The sequence below is a fragment of the Hippopotamus amphibius genome, chromosome 2 (assembly GCF_030028045.1).
Source record: "Hippopotamus amphibius kiboko isolate mHipAmp2 chromosome 2, mHipAmp2.hap2, whole genome shotgun sequence".
Taxonomy (NCBI): domain Eukaryota; kingdom Metazoa; phylum Chordata; class Mammalia; order Artiodactyla; family Hippopotamidae; genus Hippopotamus; species Hippopotamus amphibius.
This window is the reverse complement of record NC_080187.1, coordinates 210,295,438-210,315,113: the sequence shown is the minus strand read 5'-3', so window position 1 is coordinate 210,315,113 and position 19,676 is coordinate 210,295,438. Positions and strand designations below refer to the sequence as shown.

The 19,676-nt window shown below is 46.4% G+C and overlaps 1 protein-coding gene across 3 annotated transcripts in view; it reads right to left on the bottom strand.

Annotated features, from left to right (window-relative positions):
- Window positions 1-19,676, bottom strand: part of PAQR5 (progestin and adipoQ receptor family member 5) — a 93,069-nt gene that overhangs the window by 55,777 nt on the left and 17,616 nt on the right. The window contains exon 2 of one of the 3 annotated variants that reach the window (XM_057723075.1): window positions 676-802. The exons of the other annotated variants lie outside the window; for them this stretch is intronic. The gene's annotated coding sequence lies outside the window, so the exon portion shown is untranslated. The remainder of the gene's footprint in view (window positions 1-675; window positions 803-19,676) is intronic. 3 annotated transcript variants of the gene reach the window in all.

Sequence of the window (19,676 nt, the reverse complement as noted above, 5' to 3'; positions counted from 1 at the left end):
CCCATGCTACTGAGCCCACATGCCACAACTACTGAAGCCCGCACACTCTAAGGCCAGCATCCACAACTGCTGAGCCCGCATACGGCAACAACTAAAGCCTGCGCACCTAGAGCCCATGCTCTGCAACAAGAGAAGCCACTACATTGAGAAGCCTGCGTACCACAACAAAGAGTAGCCCCTACTTGCCGCAACTAGAGAGAAAAACCCGTGTGGAGCAATAAAGACTCAACACAGCCAAAAATAAATAAAATAAAATAAAATAAAATAAAATAAAATAAAATAGATATGGGATCTGAATCTTGTTAATCAAGCCAGGGAGTTAATGGTCCTTGAAGAGTAGCCTCTCTGCATGTAGCCAAGACAGGAATATAGGTGAAAGGGGACATCACACCAAAACCTGAGATGAATTACCATATTTAGCATTTGTTACCACCCTTATGCTAATATACACGTGATTTAATAGGGCCATCCCAGTCCCAGTTAGACCACACAGGGTCAAAGGAGGAACTAATGATGTAAGCCTTGATGTCTGCCCAAGCGTGAGGAAGAAGGTGGTCTTCTCCCCTCCCCACTTTTTCTTTGATTATAAAAACGTAGCTCTCTTTGTTCTTGGGGCTGTGCTCCGTGGCCAGCCCACTTGCATCTCTCACAAGCATCCCATGCTAATAAACTCACCCTTTGCCTATTTCTTTGCCTCAGGCGGAATTCGTTCTGAGTGGAGACAGAAGAACCTGAGCTTCAGTAAGTCCTGACACCAGGTGAGGAATGGAGGAAAATACACGTCCTCCGTACCATTCTATTCCTATATTGTACAGGAAAAAAAAAAAAAAGATGAAAAGACAGTCCTTGTCCCCAAGAAATGTATAAAGAAAAATAGGAGACAGATACGCACCAACTAACCAGGACAGGCCACCCTTGAAGGAGGGGAACCCTCACCCACTGTGTTCCAAGCCTGCGCTGGTCACCTTGCCCGCCCGCCTGGTCTCCTCCACCCTCACCTCTCCTTCTCAGGAACTGAGGCAGAGTGGTTCAGGGCCTCAGGACTAGATTCAAGCCACATGGGTTCAAAGACTGGTTTGCCATTTCCTGTGCAATTCCAGGCAAGGAACTTAACTCCTTGTGCCTTAGTTTCCCCATCTGTGCAATGGAAATAATACAGTACTTTCTTCACAGGGTGGTGGTTATGATTACAAGACAGAACCCATGTATAGGGCCTGACATCAGGTTAAGGTCCAACAAACACTTACTACTGTTGTTAATTTTCAGATAGGAAAACTGATTTTACATTTTACAGGCAGGAAAACAGAGGCATTGAAAAGTTAGAGGGCTTGCCAAAGATCCCACAGCTAGTAGGTGGTAGAGCTATCATTTGATTTCTGGTTTGTGTGGATGTCTATGGAGGGAGGCTGGGGTGGGGATGGGGATGCTTCTGGAGTTGTGATATTTGATCTGAGGACTATGGGCTGCATAGAGATTGGAGACTTTGAAACTGCATTCTGTGGGACCCTAAGTTACACTCCTGGGACCACTATTTTGGGGGTGGGGGTCGTACTGGTAACTAGGAGAAAGAGGTCACTTCTACCCCTATTTCAACAAGAAGTTATCTTGATTGAAATTTTTCTATATTATAGTCAGAACATAGTAAGTCCTCTCTTTGAGAAAGAAAATATGAGGCGTTAAGTTCCTGTTTAAGAAGAGAAGTGATTTTGATTAAAGGGAATTAAGTCCTAGCACAAAGCACTAGGACTTAATTTTTCTTTGCTACTGAGAAAAGATGAAAAATACAGTGTTTACAATGATGTTTATAACCTAGATGCTAAATAATGACCCTCTGTACCAATTAATCAGGTTGAGACAAACTCACAGGTAAAACCAAACAACCTGGCTGCTTCAAAACTGGGAGATTTTTTTGTGTGGTATTTTCCCACCATTCAAAGAAATAAGGACTCTCCCATTAACACATTGTTGTTTTGCATGTAAAATGTAAACCTTTACATTTGTCAATACTGTGAAACATCCATGGATGATCACGGGCAGTTATAAGGCACAGCTGATGATTTGTATGTCGTACCTATTGTTAATCATTTCAGATGAACTGCACATAAAATGAACTCACTGGTCTTTTTAACCATCACAAGCTAAAGCTCTTAATTTCACCAAGACTGTAAAAACCAGAGTGTAATTTCCAGTACTTCAAACAGCAGCCTGGTGTGCTGTCTCTTTTCACAGAGGTCTAGAAACAAGACTGAATTAAACAAAAAGGCTTTGGAGAGTTCTCAAATCAAAACACAATGTGAGGGGCGTCTCTGGTGGTCCAGTGGCTAAGACTCTGCACTTTCAATGCAGGGAGCACTGGTTCAATCCCTGGTCCAGGAACTAGATCCCACACACCACAACTAAGAGCCTGCGTGCTGCAACTCAGGCCCCGCATCCTCAACTAAAAGAGCCTGCATGCCACAACAAAGATCCCACATGCTGCAATTATGACTTGACGCTGCCAGATAAATAAATATCTAAAAAAAAAAAACCCACAGTGTGAAGCTTCGCTGATATTTCAACAGTACATTGGTGTTCCATATAGGATTTCATTTAAAAGAGGATCCACAACTTTAAAATATGTTTTAAAACAGCTTTAAAAAAAAAAAAAGGGGCTGTTATACACTTTCAGGGACCAGCCAATTTCTCCTAAAATAGTCCTAAAAAAAAAAAAAAGAAGAAGAAGAAGACAAATCACAATAACAAAACCACCACCAGGAGGTTTCCAGGCTAGTCCTCTCAGATTTAACCAAGGGAAATTAACAAGAGGTGAAATTTGCACTTGACTTCCCATCTGTCTCAGGCTAGTGGTGCTCCATCCATATTCCTGGACCCTCCCCCAGTAAACTGTAGCCTGCACACTGTGTATCCCAGGGCTTGAAGGACATGGCCAGCAAAACTTATCCCCTCCCGAATGAATATGTTCATATATTAGGTGGCTGAATATAAACTGATGGCCTGTTTCCCCAGTGAGAGGGTCCAAAAAATACATAACTTCCAGGGATGCAAATGAACGAGTACGCTCTCTATCACAGTCACTTATCAATTTAGTTAGACATACCTGTTTAGAATCGCTTGCCATGTCAACATAGTGTCATTGCTTTCCCACTCCTAGTTCATAGAAACAAGTGTGTTCATAATCTTCACATGCATCTTTGACAAGAGTGGCTTCATAACATAGTCACTTTGTGGAGTCGCCTACCACAGTTTAAGTGAAAAATATTTCCATCTAAATTATTTGAAAGCTACACTTTTTCAAGCTGTGTTTAATGCTGTTGCTAAAAATGTATCCCAAGTCACAAGTGTTCATTTGCTATTATGATACTTTAGGCACTCTGCTTTCAAGCACCTCACATAGACAGTGTAATGTGAAAATGTTAGTTTTAACCCATACCCCTGGAGTGGTGGTTCATTAGCATTTGAAAGTCAAACCTTAAGCTCACACTCCAGAGGCCACAACTTTGGTTCAGTTGGGGTTATTTCTGATCAACACCAGAGGCTTTGCTACTTAGCCGGATGGATGCTCTCTCACTGGAGAAATGAGTGGAATCAGAGATATGCACACTGATGAGAAGTGTTGTACAGGCACCCTCCCTCCTGCGTGAGCAGAGGGTGCCCCAGAGTGGCTGCCCCTCTGAATGAGCCCAGATGAGCCCTTTAAGGAGGATTCTGGCCTTGAATCCACAAGTTCAGCTGACGCATGCCACCGGACAGCTATCACATCAGCCTCATGAGAACTTTCAAGGAAGGTCCTTAAAAGCCCCTAAGAGGGTAGGTTGCAGGGACTTCACCTGCCAACAAAACAGGTCATCAATGTTTTTGTGCCTGCTTGCTGGAAAATATTTGTATGGGGGGAAGGGGCTCGGGGGTGGGACTCAGCCTGAGACTCCCACTGGTGGTGAGGTTGGGGGTCCTCCAGCCCTCGTCGACCTCGAAATATTGATAGTGCCTGAGACTGTATTTCCAGAAACTTCAGATGTGCTCAGCCATAAGTCACACCACTACTTTGTATACCACTAAGACTGGGGGAAAAAAATGTTGCCAATTATAATCATAAGACAGCACTGATTGGAAATGAATCCTGACTTCAGAGCTGTTTTAATGTTTTTTGTTTTGTTTTGTTTTGTTTTAAAGTGCAAGTAGGAATTGATGAAACGGTGATGGTAGACGAGTGATTGGCTCGGGTCAGTTTGCATGGCTACCCTCTCCAGACCCACTACTCTGCTTTTTACAGGGATCATTAAAAGCTCCTTTACAACAAAATCAGTACTTGCAGGAACTTCCCTGGTGGTGCAGTAGTTAAGAATCTGCCTGCCAATGCAGGGTACACGGGTTCCAGCCCTGGTCCAGGAAGAGCCCACATGCCATGGAGCAACTAAGCCCATGCACCACAACTACTGAGCCTGTGCTCTAGAGCCCGTGAGCCACAACTACTGAACTGAGTGCCACAACCACTGAAGCTCAAGCGCCTAGAGCTCGTGCTCTGCAACAAGAGAAGCCACCGCAATGTGAAGCCCACGCACTGCAACGAAGAGTAGTCCCTACTCTCCACAACTAGGGAAAGCCTGCACGCAGCAACGAAGACCCAATGCAACCAATAAAAAAAGAAACAAAACAGTACTTGCAAAATGGGAGACCAGAATCCCAGGAATAAATCTCAATCTGTATTACATTTTTTGTCCCTCTCTCTCTTTAAATTGATTGCACACGGCAGGTGACTTCTGAAAGGATCCTAAACAAGCACTGATGGGGAGACTTTCAGGTGACCGTATCTTCCCCAAACAACCCATACAGCCCATTGTTCAAAATAAAGGAAGAGAGTGACCCTGAATGGAAGAACTCTGGATGGACCCAACTCCCTCTTTTCTGAAAAATATTATGTTGAAAAACATAAAATTTCTCATTGGGCATACATAGCAAAAGCAACGAGTGCTGTCTGGTAAGGAATTTCTCCATTGCTTGCTTTCAGAAAACTAGAAACATGAGACCAGGAAGCTCCTGAGTGGTCATCTAGTGCAAATTACCAATGTCATTGAGGGCATTTCAGACGAGAGGTCATACCTTTGACCCCAAAAAGCAAGGTTAAGGAAGTTCAGGTTCCATGAGAAGTCAGTGGGGAGTAACTGGAGAGGGGATCAGAGTCACCTTTTGCCCCTACTCTTCGGCTCTCCTAGGCTGGGTGAGCCTGAGAACTGTCTGAAAGCTGACTGGCCCTGATATGTCCCCAGCTTCCTGGGTATGGCAGGAGGTTGCTGGCTAAGGGACAGCTGTTGGTGAGGCTACGAGTCTGAGTCACACTTCTGATCCTCTGCCTCCTCCAGGGCTCCTGTCTAGATGTCTTTCATGGTAAACAGAAAACAGCCCTGAGCTCAGGAAGTGACCGGTCAGAGTTTCCATCCCATCGTCGTGCCAGAGGATCACCAAAGGTCCTCACTACCATGGAGGACTAACTTGCACTTGGGGAAGAGGGAGGGAGGCAGAGTCTAGGAGCAGCCCCCATGCCATCTTCAGACATGAAAATTAAAATCTTTTGAGCATCAAAGGGCACTATCAAGAAAGTAATGACAGCACACAGAATAGGAGAAAATATTTGCAAACCATGTGTCTGATAAGAGATTAATATCCAGAATATATAAAGAGTTCCTACAGCTCAACAACAACAAAAAATCAAATAACTGAATTCAAAAATGGACAAAGGACTTGAATAGACCTTTCTTCAAAGAAAATATACAAATAGCAAATAAGTACACAAAAAGATGCTCAGTACCACTGGGAATTAGGAAAATGCAAATCAAAACCACAAAGAGGGGGACTTCCCTGGTGCTCCAGTGGTTAAGAATCCACCTTCTAATGCAGGGGACGTGGGTTTGATCCCTGCTCAGGGAACTGGGATCCCACATGTCACGGGGCAACTAAACCCATGCACTGCAACTACTGAGTCTGCATGCTCTGGAGCCTATGCACCACAACTAGAGAGAAGGCCACGCGCCACAACAAAGAGCCCATACACCACAACGAAAGATCCCACATGCTGCAACTAAGACCCAGTGCAGCCAAATAAATAAATAAATATTAAACAAACAAAAAAACACAACGAGGGACTTCCCTGGTGGTCCAGTGGTTAAGAATCTGTCTTGTAATGCAGGGGATGCCAGTTCGATCACTGGTCTGGAACTAAGATCCCACATGTCACAGGGCAACTAAGCCCACGTACCACAACTAATGAGCCTGCTTGCTCTGGAACCCAAGCACCACAACTAGAGAGAAGGCCACGCACCACAATGAAAGATCCCACGTGCTGCAACTAAGACCCGACACAACCAAAAAATAAATATGTTTTTAAAAAATGAGATACCAGTTCACACCCATTAGGTTGGCTATTACAAGAAAGGAAGGAAGGAAGGAAGGGAACAGAAAAAGTGTGGATGAAGATGTGGAGAAATTGGAACAATAGTGCATTGCTGATGGCATTATCAAAGGGTGTAATTGCCGTGGAAAACAGTATGGTAGTTCTTCAACTGGTTAAACATAGAATTACCTTATGATCCAGCAATTCCACTCCTCAGTGTGTACCCAAAAGAATTGAAAGCAGGGACCAAACAGATGCTTATACACCCATGTTCGTAGCAGCGTTAATGACAACAGTTAAAAGGTAGAGACGATCTAAGTGTCCATCAACAGATGAACAGATAAAACGCGGTATATTCATACAATGGAATATCATTCAGCCTCAAAACTGAGTGAAATTCTGACAGATGCTACAACACGATGAACCTTGAAAACGTGCTAAGTGAAGGACATATATTGTATGATTTCACTTATATCGGGTACAAAGTCAAATCCATAGAGAGAGAAAGTAGAAGAGTGGTTGCCAGAGGCTCAGGGGAGGAAGGAATGGGGAGTTATTGTTTAACGGGTGCTGAGTTCCTGTTTGGGATGATGAAAATGTCTGGAAATGGATAGTGGTGATGGTTGCACAACACTGTGAATGTACATTGTGTCACTGGATTGAACACTTAAAAATAGTTAAAATGTTAAATTTTATCTTACGTATATTTTATTGCAATAAAAAGAAGTATATTAAAAAAAAAAGCATTGTGAATTTTATAGTCTGCTCCACAACTTAACTATGTTTGTATTAATATAAAATTTTATTTTCTCCAAATCTTCCAGAAAAAGTATAAATCATAAATATATATACTGCCTTGGTCCCCACAGGTTGCTCTAACAAAATACCATAAACTGGGTCGCTTATAAACAACGAATGTTTATTCTTCACAGTTCTAGAGGCTGGAAATTCAAGACTAGAGTACCAGCATGGCTGGGCCCTGGTGAAGGCCCTCTTCCAGGCTGCGGACTGCCAACTTCGTGCTGTGTCCTCACAGGGCAGCAGGGGCAAGGGGGCTCTCTCGGGCCTCTTTAATAAGGGCACTCATCCCACTCATGAAGGTTCTGCCTAATTACCTCCCAAATGCCCCACCTCCTCATACCAACACACGGGTGTTAGGATTTCAACAAATGAATTCTGGGGGGGATGAAAACATTCAGACCATAGCATGTATATACACATATATACACACACAGAGATTACATACAAATATTGCTGCAAAAGCCCTCCTTCTTTGGGAAGCACAGACTAGTTCAACCCACCCTCATTCCTATCCTATTGATGAAGACCCCAGATAGGAAAGGACTTGTCTCAGGTCACTCGGCAGGGTCTTGGCAAGATCAGGGTGAAACGAGATCTGTAATGATCAGTGGGGACATATGCACAGATGGACAACAGGATTTGAAGACCAGCAGCCCCAGTGCCAGTTCCGAAACCCACCACAGGGAGAGAAGAACCAAGTTCCAGGAGAGTGAGCGCGTCTCTCCTTAGCTGGATGGCTTGTACCTGAACTCCAGCCTGCCCATGACCAGGGTCACATGCCCACCTCAGCAAAATACACACAACTTGGGACTTCCCTGGTGGCACAGTGGTTAAGAATCCGCCTGCCAATGCAGGGGGACACAGGTTCGATCCCTGGTCCGGGAAGATCCCACATGCTTTGGAACAACTAAGCCCGTGCACCACAGCTGCTGAGCCCAGATACTGCAACTGCTGAAGCCCGTGCGCCTGGAGCCTGTGCTCTGCAACAAGAGAAGCCACAGTACTGAGAAGTCCGAACACTGCAACAAAGAGTAGTCCCTCATCACCACGACTAGAGAGAAAGCCCTCACGCAGCAACGAAGACCCAACACAGCCAAAAATAAATAAGTTAATTAATTAAAAAAATACACACAACTTCCAGATAGCTCGCTAATAATTAAAACCACACTTACTGTGCCTGTTAATGCAGTGTCTTCCAAACTGCAGGCCATAACCTGTCAGTAGATCATAAAATCAATTTAGTGGATCATGACTAGCATTTAAAAATAGAATAGTGTGCAAAACAAAAGAACAGAAAATATCAGCGTATTGCACACAGTAGAGTTTTGTGATATTTCTGTTTGTTACATATGTTATATCATGTATATTTATGTTGCATACAACCATGTGTGTACTGGGTTATAACATAAAAGGTGTCTCTTTCTTTAAATTCTTTTTCCAGCTTTATTGGGTATAATTAACAACTAAAAATCATATATATTTGAGGTAATCACAATAAAGCTAATTAACATATCCATCACTTGACAGTTATCATATTTTTTGTGACGTGAACGCTTAAGAGATCTCCCCTCTTAGCAAATTTCAAGCGTGCAGCCCTGTGCTGTTAACTACAGTCTCAGCACTGTACAGTGGATATCCAGAACTTACTCAGCTTACATACCTGAAAATTTGTAGCCCTTGACAAACATAGTCTCTTCTCCTCTCCCCAGTGCACACCCCGCCCCCAGCCCCAAAGGTATTTCTTACTGAGGGTCACAGTCAAAAAAGTCTCTAAAAGTGTGCTAATGTCATGGGGATCTATGACTTTTTTACACCTAGAGTCACATACACCACGACGTGTCCTTGGAGTGTAGGGGGACCAAGGCTGCCATGTATCTAGACAAGAATAGCTGGATGAGAAGCTCCCTTCATATATGATAATAAGCACCCTGGCTGGCCTCAGCTTGGGGAACGTCCGGAAGGTGGAACACCAGCTCCTCCGAAGCCTCCTGATGAGGTGTGAGGGGACCAGGGGAGGCACGTGGGGCTTGGGACTTGGGGTACCTGAGGTCAAGTCTCCCCTCGGCCATCTCCTAGGTACAATCTTGGCTGGGCTGAGTAATTCCCCCAACTCTCATTTTTGAAGTAAGGATGTCAATACCTACCGGGCCAGGGCTGTGGGAAGGTAAAATGAGATCGTGGATGTGAACATACTTACTAACTACAAATTCTAAATAAAGACCAGTGATATTACTGCTATTAGTAGTACTAGGCTGCTACTATTTACAAAAAATAGCACCACATTCAGGAGAGCGGACCATCAGCTGCAACAACTCCCAAGATGGAAATTCACAGGCCTCAGAAAGTTCATAAAATTACAGGTAAAATTGTGCGTGGATGCGCGTGCATGCGTGTGTGTGTGTGTGTGTGTGTGTGTACAGGAACATGTATGTATGTGGTACTGAGGACAGGGACCTTGGCTTTTCGTAGAATTGCGGTGAACCAAAAAGGTTCAGAACCAACAGCCCTCCGCAGTAGCTGGTAATCAGAAGTAAAACCACATGCCCAGGTAACTTGGAGCCCAGAGGACACCCTCCTCCAGGCCAGGAGTGGCCCAAGCCGTGGGAAAAAGCTCGACCCTCTGAGTCCTCTGGGCGTGTCTACCAGTTGGTGAAAGAGGGCAGTGTTCTTTCCAGAAACCTGTTCCTGCCTCGGCTGCCCCACCCTGGAAACTAGCCTCGTGGGCTGGGCGGGACACCCCCTCAGGAGGTGAGCTCCCTAGAGGAGCCGGCTCTGCAGCCTCTGACGTGGGAATGCCCACATCCACAGCCCCACCCACGGAGGCAGCGAGAGTGGTTCCCATGCAGGCTCAGCTCTCCCGGGGCCAGGCGAGGGGAAGGTCATGGGGACCCAGCTGGGCACTAGCTGGTACTGCTACCCCTGTGCGCCACACAGAGTGAGCACAGGCTGGGGTGGGGCCGCCCCGGAAACTCCTGGCCCAGGAGAAACTCCAGGCCAAGCCCTGAAACTCCTAGAGTCTCTCCACAATGTCCAGGCCCCAGGCCTGTCCCCGAGCCTCGAGCATCCTGCCGTTCACTGCCAGGCCCAGCGCACAGCAGGCCTCCTCCAGGAGGGAGCCTTCCCCAGACACCCCCACCACCCTCGCTCCCTCCTTTCACTGGGCACCTCTAGATGAAGTGAGGGAGAGGCAATTACTGACTCGGGGTCAGGCAGACCTGGGCTCCAGTCGCAGCTTCTCTACTCACACTAGCTGGTACCCGAGGGGCATGTTGCCTAACCTCAGTGCTGGTCCCATCCCTCACTTGTGAGCTGCGGGAGGAGTGAATGAAGCAACGTGCATGGGCTCTTTGCATTGAGCCGAGCCTGCGGCAGCCACCTCAGTAAATGGCAACTGTTTGAACTAGCTTGCTTACATCTTGTTCTCTGATTCTTTAGGTGTGGTTGTTTTGGTAGCCACAATTTACGAAGGTGACTCAAAAATTATCTGCACTCTGGCTGTAGAATTTATTTTAATTAACTTTTAGAAAAGACAAATACATCATTTTCGAACATAATCTCCTTGCTTTTCAATACGCTTTGTCCATCTGTCAACAAGCTTTCTTATTCCCTCATTAAAAAACGTTTTAGGCTGAGCTGTGAGCCAAGAATGCTCCCCTGTCTTCACTTCTCCATCAGAAGCGAATCCGGCTCCTTCTTGATGGCTAACACTTGAGTGACCTTATTTGAACTTCTCTATCCATTCATACACACTTCTTCATGACCAATCACTCTCTCCATCCTGCGCACAAAGTCTTTGATAAATAACGGCACCGGGTACACCCTCAGACCACAAAAAACAAATCACTGTACACTGCTCTTCTTTAGTGCAAATCACAAGTGGGGCATCCATTTTTGCTTGCACCGCAGTTACAAATGAACTGATGTAACATGTTCACACCTGCACAGCAGTGACTGGGGAGGCAGTATCCTTGAATGGAAAGCGCTGATAAGACAGTGAGGCCAGTAGAAGTTTTAATATAACTGGAGTGCGGATAATTTTTGACTCACTCTCGTAGATTCCTTGAAGACAGAGCCTGGATCTGTTTGTATATAAAACAAGAGACTCAATAAAACCATGTTGAAGCATACTGACTATTCTACTCTGAGGCGGTCCACTGGGAATTCTCTGCCAGCCCAATGGTTAGGACTTGGTGCTTTCATTGCCAGGGGCCCAGGTTCAATCCCTGGTCGGGGAACTAAGATCCCACAAGCCATGCAGCGCAGCCCCCCCAAAACATTGTAAAACAACCATATCCCAATTTAAAAACAAACACCAAATGGAACAAAAAAATAAAATCTCGGATATTATATCAAAAAAAAAAAAAAAAAAAAGGTGGTCCATTCATTCATGTGTCCATCCATTTTTCCATGAAATGAGGCTGCTAGGTGCCGGCACTCCACTGAGAGCTGGGACACAGGCTGTAACCAAAGCTGCGCCTTGCGGGAGCCACATGCAAAACAAGGGAAGCACACAAACCAGTGACCCAGTGGGTTAGATGCCACGTGGATGATGGAAACAGTTCTGTGGAAGCATCTGGGGGAGGGTGGGGTGCTGTCAGGGTTGAGGGGAAGGTGAGGGTCAGCTTTACAGAGGAGGTGACATTTGTTTGGGGCGTAAGAGGTCAGAGAGGATCCACCAGTTTGGAGAGGGCGGCTGGTAGCAGGACCAGCTCATGCAAAGGCCCAGAGGCACGTTACAGGAACAGCAAGTCGCCGTTCTGGGCTCCTTCGGCAGAGTGGGAGGTGTGTGTCCTCTTCTGCCTAACGGGGGGCAGAGTCGGGCGGGTGCCAGTAGGAGGGAGCCTAGGGTTGCCACCAGGGCTGGGGGTGGGGTGGGGGGAAGGTCAGCCCCACGAGGGAGGTGTTTTTGATTTGTTTTCCCACACTTGCTCGCTCACCCACTTCCCTGCAGGAGGCAGCTGCTTGAGTGGGAGGGGAAGGGACAGGTGGGGAGAGCGGGGGGGCATTCTCTGAGGGCGGCTCCTTCTCGGAGCCCTGGAGACCTCCCCTCACGCCTGCTAAGGATTCAAGCATCCCAGCACCCAGAGTCATGTTTGTCCTCAATTCTCCCCTCTCTGGACCTACTGGGACACCTCTTCTCCCTCCCCTCCGCACAGCCACTGAAACTTGAGATTTGCCCAGGCCTCCGTTGCCTGTCACCTGCCCTCTCCTTATTGTCAACTGCACCCAAAGCATTTTCCCTGGAAGCCCCAGACCTGCCCCATGAGCAAACACTGACACAGGCTGTAGTGAGTCCCCAAAGCATTCAAGCCCCTGCCCCAAGCGCTGGGGAGACAGCCTTCTAGACTTCTCAGCCTTCTCTGAGGGCCTCAAGGAGCTTACAGCCTGGTGAAGAGATGAGACGGACAGGAAACTGTCCATGACCAGGGGTAGGGAGCTCCAAGGAGCCCAGAGAGATAAGAAGACCTGTGCACAGGGCTGGGTACAGACGATGCAAAGGACGGTCACAGTGGGAGGCGAGTGTGGAAAGCAGGTACTGCCGTGATGGACACATGACAGTCTGCACTTGTGAAGGCCCGCGGAATATACAACATCAAAAGTGAACCCTAACATCAGTTAATGATAACGTGTCAATGTGGTTCATCAGTTACAACAAACGTACCACACGGATGCCAGATAGTAACAGCAGACACTCAGGGCGAAGAGGGGGCACTGGAACTCTCTACTTTCTGCACAGCTTTTCTAAAAACCTAAAACGGCACTTAAAAAAAAAAGTGCTATATACAATAGCCAGAACATGGAAGCAACCTAAATGTCCATCAACAGATGAATGGATAAAGAAGATGTGGCACATATATACAATGGAATACTACTCAGCTGTAAAAAGGAATGAAATTGGGACATTTGTGGAGACATGGATGGATCTAGAGACTGTCACACAGAGTGAAGCGAGTCAGAAAGAGAAAAACAAATATTGTATATTAACACATACATGCGGAATATAGAAAAATGGTACAAATCAACCAGTTTGCAAGGCAGAAATAGAGACACAGATGTAGAGAACAAACATATGGACACCAAGTGGGGAAAGCAGGGAGGGTTGGTGGGGAATGAATTGGGAGACTGGGATTGCCATATATACATTACTAATAAGAAAAAAATATCAAATTGTACACTTTAAATATATGCAGTTTATTGCATGTCAATTGTATCTCAATAAAAGTTCTTAAAGAAAAAAAAAGTCTATTAAAGAAAGAAAAAAAAAAACCTAGGCGAACATTAAAAAATTATGGGACCTTACATGAAAACCTCCCCTCCAGTTTCTCTTGACAAATGAAGATCTACAGCCCTGGGTCAAATCGGCCCACAGCTGCAGCTGGCTGTCCCGCCCCGTGGGGAAGGCGAGAGAAGCCTCTGAGGTTCAAGGCAGCCCCATGGGGACCTGCGTTTGGGGACCTGGTGATCAAGGTTTCTGATCATAGATCACGGGGGTCTCAGAGCGTCATCTCCCAAGGGCTGGGAAATGGTGACACCCATGAAGGGAGAGAGGGAGACCAGGGCAGTTTTCAGTCAAGCTAAGTTGGATTTGCACAGATTGCAGTTTTAAAATGTGACCACATTTTGCAGAAGTTGAGACTATAGATCGATTTAGGAGGCAGAGAGAGGTGACTTTCAAAGTGCTTGAGGTTTTTCAAGGGAGAGGAGCACAGACAGAGGAGCCCAAGGGATGAGAAAGAGGTTCATGCAACAAATGGGGCAAAACTGACAAAGTTGGGATGAGGGTGGGGCCGAGGCCGTGATACAAAAGATTCGCCCAATACCTGTTTCCCTGACAAGGCCAGGGTAGGAACTGTAGCGAGAAAAAGAGGCGATCTGGGCTTTAGGAGGATGGAGGTATTGCGGGGCAATGTTGGGGAAACAGCCAGGTGAGAGGCAGGGAAGCAGGGAGCAGCTCCTGGTGGGCAGGGTGCTCACCCAATCTGCTGGGGTTAAAGTAGTCCCTGGGGCTGGCAGCAGAAATGGAGAGTGAACAGCAAGATGCTTGGTCATTTACTCATTCACTCAGCATACATTTACTGAATACCCGCCCTGTGTCCAAGGCTAGATGTGGGGATGGAGAAATGAATATGATGGCTCCATCACTTAAGAGCTCACGTTTTAGGACAGGGGTCCCCAACCCCCGGGCCACGGACCGGAACCAGCTGGCTGCCTGTTAGGATCCCGGCCACACAGCAGGGGGTGAGCGGTGGGAGAGCATCTGCCGCGGCCCGTGGCTCGCCTCACAGCCTGAATCATCCCCACCCTCCCGCCCCCATCCACGGACACACTGTCTTCCACGAAGCTGGTCCCTAGGGCCGAGAAGGTTGGGGACCGCTGTTTTAGAAGACGGGCACTGACAACTGACATACAGCACATCTGATGGGTCAAACTGTAGCTAGAACCAGATGCTTCTAGGGGAACACAGAGGACAGGTACCACGTTAGGGAGCCAGGAAAGACCTCTTGAAGAAATGACTTGAACCAAGTCTTGAAGAATAAAGAGGAGCCCAGCAGCCATGGAGGAGCGGGTACTCTAAGCTAAGGGTGCAGCAGGAGCCAAGGCACGGAGGGAGGAAGATGTGTCCACTGTTGAGCGTGGAGCTGGCACAGGGTGTGGAGTGGCAGGTGGCCAGGGTGGAGCCTGCAAAGACGCCAGCTGAAGGCTCAGTGTGGACCCCCTCGGATGCGGTGGGAATGAATGCACTAGAGGGGCAGGGAGTCAGGACTGAAGTCTCAGGGATGGTGACGGGAGACGAGGGTAGCTGGCGACTCTAGGTCAGGTGAGGAGAACTCGGAGGAGTGGACGCAGGCCAATTTTAAATCCTGGCTCCATCCGTTACTGTGTGACCTTGGGCAGATTTCTTAATCTCTTCAGTTTGAATTCTCTGATCAGCTAAATGAGGATAATAAAAGTATCGATGGCTCTTGTGAGAATGAAAAGCCACGGTGTCTACCAGAGAACACCACTGCACCCTAAATCGTCCCAATTCTGCTTTAATGCTCCTTCATGCTCTTTCCGTCTTGGTTTATGATTCTTGAAAACAGATTGTTTTCCCTTGGTTCTGACCCACCTCCCTGGCTGAAGCTGAGGCTAAGGGGCGTGCCACAAGTGGGACGGGGTTGCCATGGTGACCTCCCTGCTTGGCTTTAGGATGCTGTGAGGGAAAAGAACCTTTCCTTTGTTCTAGCTCTCCCAGCTATTCTAGATATTTACCGCTAGGCAATTACTGCACATCTTTAAAAAGCTGAATGATACTCTTCAGCACATTGTAGGGAAAAATTGGAAACAATCCAAATTTCTGGCACTAGAGAGCTGGCGGGGTAAGTTACGCTACATCCACGTAAAATTGTACTATGGGCTATAAAAATGTTACAGATCTGTGGTTACAGACAGGAAATGGTGTCATGACATGCTGTTAAATGAAAAAAGCAGGTTATGGAACAGCATAAATCTTGTAACGGCATCTATATAAAACTCTGTTCCATTTAACTGCTTGTATTTATGGACAGAAAAGTGTTTGAAAGGATGTTCCCCAAAGTGTTCACAGTGGTTCTCTCTAGATGGTAGGGTTTACCTCTCGGGATCTGCTCTGTTCTCTTCCTTGTACTTTTCTATAACACTAGAGTTTGCCCACAATGAGCATGTGTATTACTATTTATTTATGTATTTATATATTCATTCATTCTTTTTTTTTTTTTTTACCAAAGCAACAAAGTTATTAAAAGGAATTAAATGAATGAGTCCTCCAACCGTTGGCCAGTCTTGGAGAAATTAGCTATGTGAGCCAGCCCTGGGGCTGCAAATATTGCCATTTCCTCATACTCCTGAGAAGCTCTGATATCCAGCCTTCCCCCACGTGTCCCCGGCCTGCCTGCTGGCCCAGAGGCAATGATGCCCTTGCAGTCCCCCATTCAGGGTCACTGGGGCCCAGGTTCCAAAGTCAAATAGCTCACACATTTTGGAAAAGCCATGGCCTTTCCCAGAGCCGAAGGCCTAAGGGGGCGTCCTCTGTCCCGGCCCTGGTGAAGAGGGAGGGGGACGGGGTGCCCGGCACGGGGAGCACCAGAAGGCCATCGGTAGCAGACACAGAGTGAGTCCGTTCTGTGTGCCAGGCGCCAGGCACCGTGCTCTCCCTGGAGGCACCTGGAGGTCCAGGCAGACACAGGCCTGCCCCCATGGGAGGGACTCCAGTCTAATGGAGGCAGGGCCCCAGCAAGGGTCAGAAAACCCAAATAACTCCTCAGAGTTCCTGCAAGGCTCCCTGACTCACGGTCCATACTTTATGCTCCTACAACAAAACTGTGGGGTCCCTTCTGGAAGGTCCCAGAGGACCCCGCTCCTTACAAGGCACATCCTCAAGCTCGCAGTAGCCTCACCTCTCACCAGCCTTACCACACCCCCCATGCCACCCCACCCTTCATTGTCCTTGAACGCACTAGGCTCTCACACGTCCATGCTTTTGCACTTGCTCTTCACTCAGGGAGAGACACCTCTCCCTCCACTTTCTCTTCTTGATGACATTCCACCCATTGCTCCAGGCCACACTCAGTATCACACTCCATATCACCCCCTTTGCAAATCTCACAGTGAAGTGCCTGTGCACTGGCCCCCCTCAAGTCAAGACTGGCCCAGTCTGTCTTGTTCACTGCAAGTCCGAGGTGCCCAGTCCAGGACTGGGCCCAGTGTCGCTGTGGAATGAACACATGTTTCCTGAAGGTCCGAACAATTCTGCCGTCTACTGCACTCTGAAACCTAGAGGCAGTGGTTGCATGCTCTATTCGTGAATTCTGCACTTCCATGCCAAAATGGTCTGTTCTGCTTGGCCTAAAATTTTTATTTCAGGATTTTTAAGATCTGAAATCTCAAACCAACTGTAAAAAGTGGGGGGAGGGGGGGTTTGAGACAATTGGGAAAATCTGAACACTGATGATAAGAGGGCTTCCCTGGTGGCTTAGAGGTTAAGAATCCATCTGTCCAGAAAGAGAAATTAAGGAAACTCTCCCATTCACCATTGCAACCAAAAGAATAAAGTACCTAGGAATAAACCTGCCTAAGGAGGCAAAAGATCTGTATGCAGAAAACTTTAAGACATTGATGAAAGAAATCAAAGATGACACAAACAGATGGAGGGACATACCATGTTCCTGGATTGGAAGAATCAACATCGTGAAAATGACTGTACTACCCAAAGCAATTTACAGATTCAATGCAATCCCAATCAAATTACCAATGGCATTTTTCACAGAACTAGAGCAAGAAATCTTACGATTTGTATGGAAACGCAAAAGACCCCGAATAGCCAAAGCAATCTTGAGAAGGAAAAATGGAGTTGGTGGAATCAGGCTTCCTGACTTCAAACTATACTACAAGGCCATAGTGATCAAGACAGTATGGTACTGGCACAAAAATAGAAAGGAAGATCAATGGAATAGAATAGAGAACTCAGAAGTAAGCCCAAACACATATGGGCACCTGATCTTTGACAAAGGAGGCACGAGTATACAATGGAAAAAAGACAGCCTCTTCAATAAGTGGTGCTGGGAAAATTGGACAGCAACATGTAAAAGAATGAAATTAGAACACTTCCTAACACCATACACAAAAATAAACTCCAAATGGATTAAAGACCTACATGTAAGGCCAGACACGATAAAACTCCTAGAGGAAAACATAGGCAGAACACTCTATGACATCCATCAAAGCAACATCCTTTTTGACCCACCTCCTAGAATCATGGAAATAAAATCAAGAATAAACGAATGGGACCTCATGAAACTTAAAAGCTTTTGTACAGCAAAAGAAACCATAAACAAGACTAAAAGGCAACCCTCAGAATGGGAAAAAATAATTGCCTATGAAACAACGGACAAAGGATTAACCTCCAAAATATACAAGCAGCTCATGCAGCTTCATACCAAAAAAGCAAATAACCCAATCCACAAATGGGCAGAAGACCTAAATAGACATTTCTCCAAAGAAGACATACAGATGGCCAACAAACACATGAAAAGATGCTCAACATCACTAATCATCAGAGAAATGCAAGTCAAAGCCACCATGAGGTATCACCTCACACCAATCAGAATGGCCATCATCACAAAGTCTGGAAACAACAAATGTTGGAGAGGGTGTGGAGAAAAGGGAACTCTCCTGCACTGTTGGTGGGACTGTAAGTTGGTACAGCCACTATGGAAAACAATTTGGAGGTTCCTTAAAAAACTACAAATAGAACTACCATATGATCCAGTAATCCCACTCCTGGGCATATACCCAAAGAAAACCATAATCCCAAAAGAAACTTGTACCATAATGTTTATTGCAGCACTCTTTACAATAGCCAGGACATGGAAGCAACCTAAATGCCCATCAACAAATGAATGGATACAGAAGATGTGGCATATATATACAATGGAATATTACTCAGCTATAAAAAGGGATGAGATGGAGCTATATGTAATGAGGTAGATAGAACTACAATCTGTCATACATAGTGAAGTAAGTCAGAAAGAGAAGGACAAATATTGCATGCTAACTCACATATACGGAATCTAAAAATGGTACTGATGAACTCAGTGACAAGAACAAGGAAGCAGATACAGAGAATGGACTGGAGAACTCGAGGTATGGGAGGGGGCGGGGGGTGAAGGGGAAACTGAGAAGAAGCGAGAGAGTAGCACAGACATATATATACTACCAACTGTAAAATAGTCAGTGGGAAGTTGTTGTATAACAAAGGGAGTCCAACTCAAGGATGGAAGATGCCTTAGAGGACTGGGGCAGGGAGGGTGGGGGGGACTCGAGGGGGGGGCGTCAAGGAAGGGAGGGAATATGGGGATATGTATATAAAAACAGTTGATTGAACCTGGTGTACCCCCCAAAAAAAAAAAAAAAAAAAGAATCCATCTGTCATTGCAGGGGACGTGGGTTCGATCCCTGCTCCAAGAAGATCCCACATGCCACGGAGCAACTAAGCCCATGCACCACAACTACTGAGCCTGCACTCTAGAGCCCGTGAGCCACAACTATTGAGCCCACGTGCCACAACTATGGAAGCCTTGCACCTAGAGCCTGTGCTCCGCAACAAGAGAAGCCACCGCAATAAGAAGCCGGTGCACCACAATGAAGAGTAGCCCCTGCTCGCCACAACTACAGAAAGCCAGCGAGCAGCAATGAAGACCCAATGCAGCCAATCCAAAAAAGTAAATAAATAAAATTAATTTTAAAAATCTACCTATTAAAAAAACAAGAAATGATCGATTCTTAAGATGTTATAATAGCATGAAGGTTACGTTTTTTAAAGGGCGCCTTTCACTTACAGATGTGCACTGAAGGAATCACAGCGAGATGAGATGATGGCTTGAATCAGCCTCAAAAGAATCGGGCAGGAGCGGGGGGGGGGGTGGGGGGTGGGGGGGGTGGGTAGGGGTAGAGGTGAAACAAGGCTGGCCAT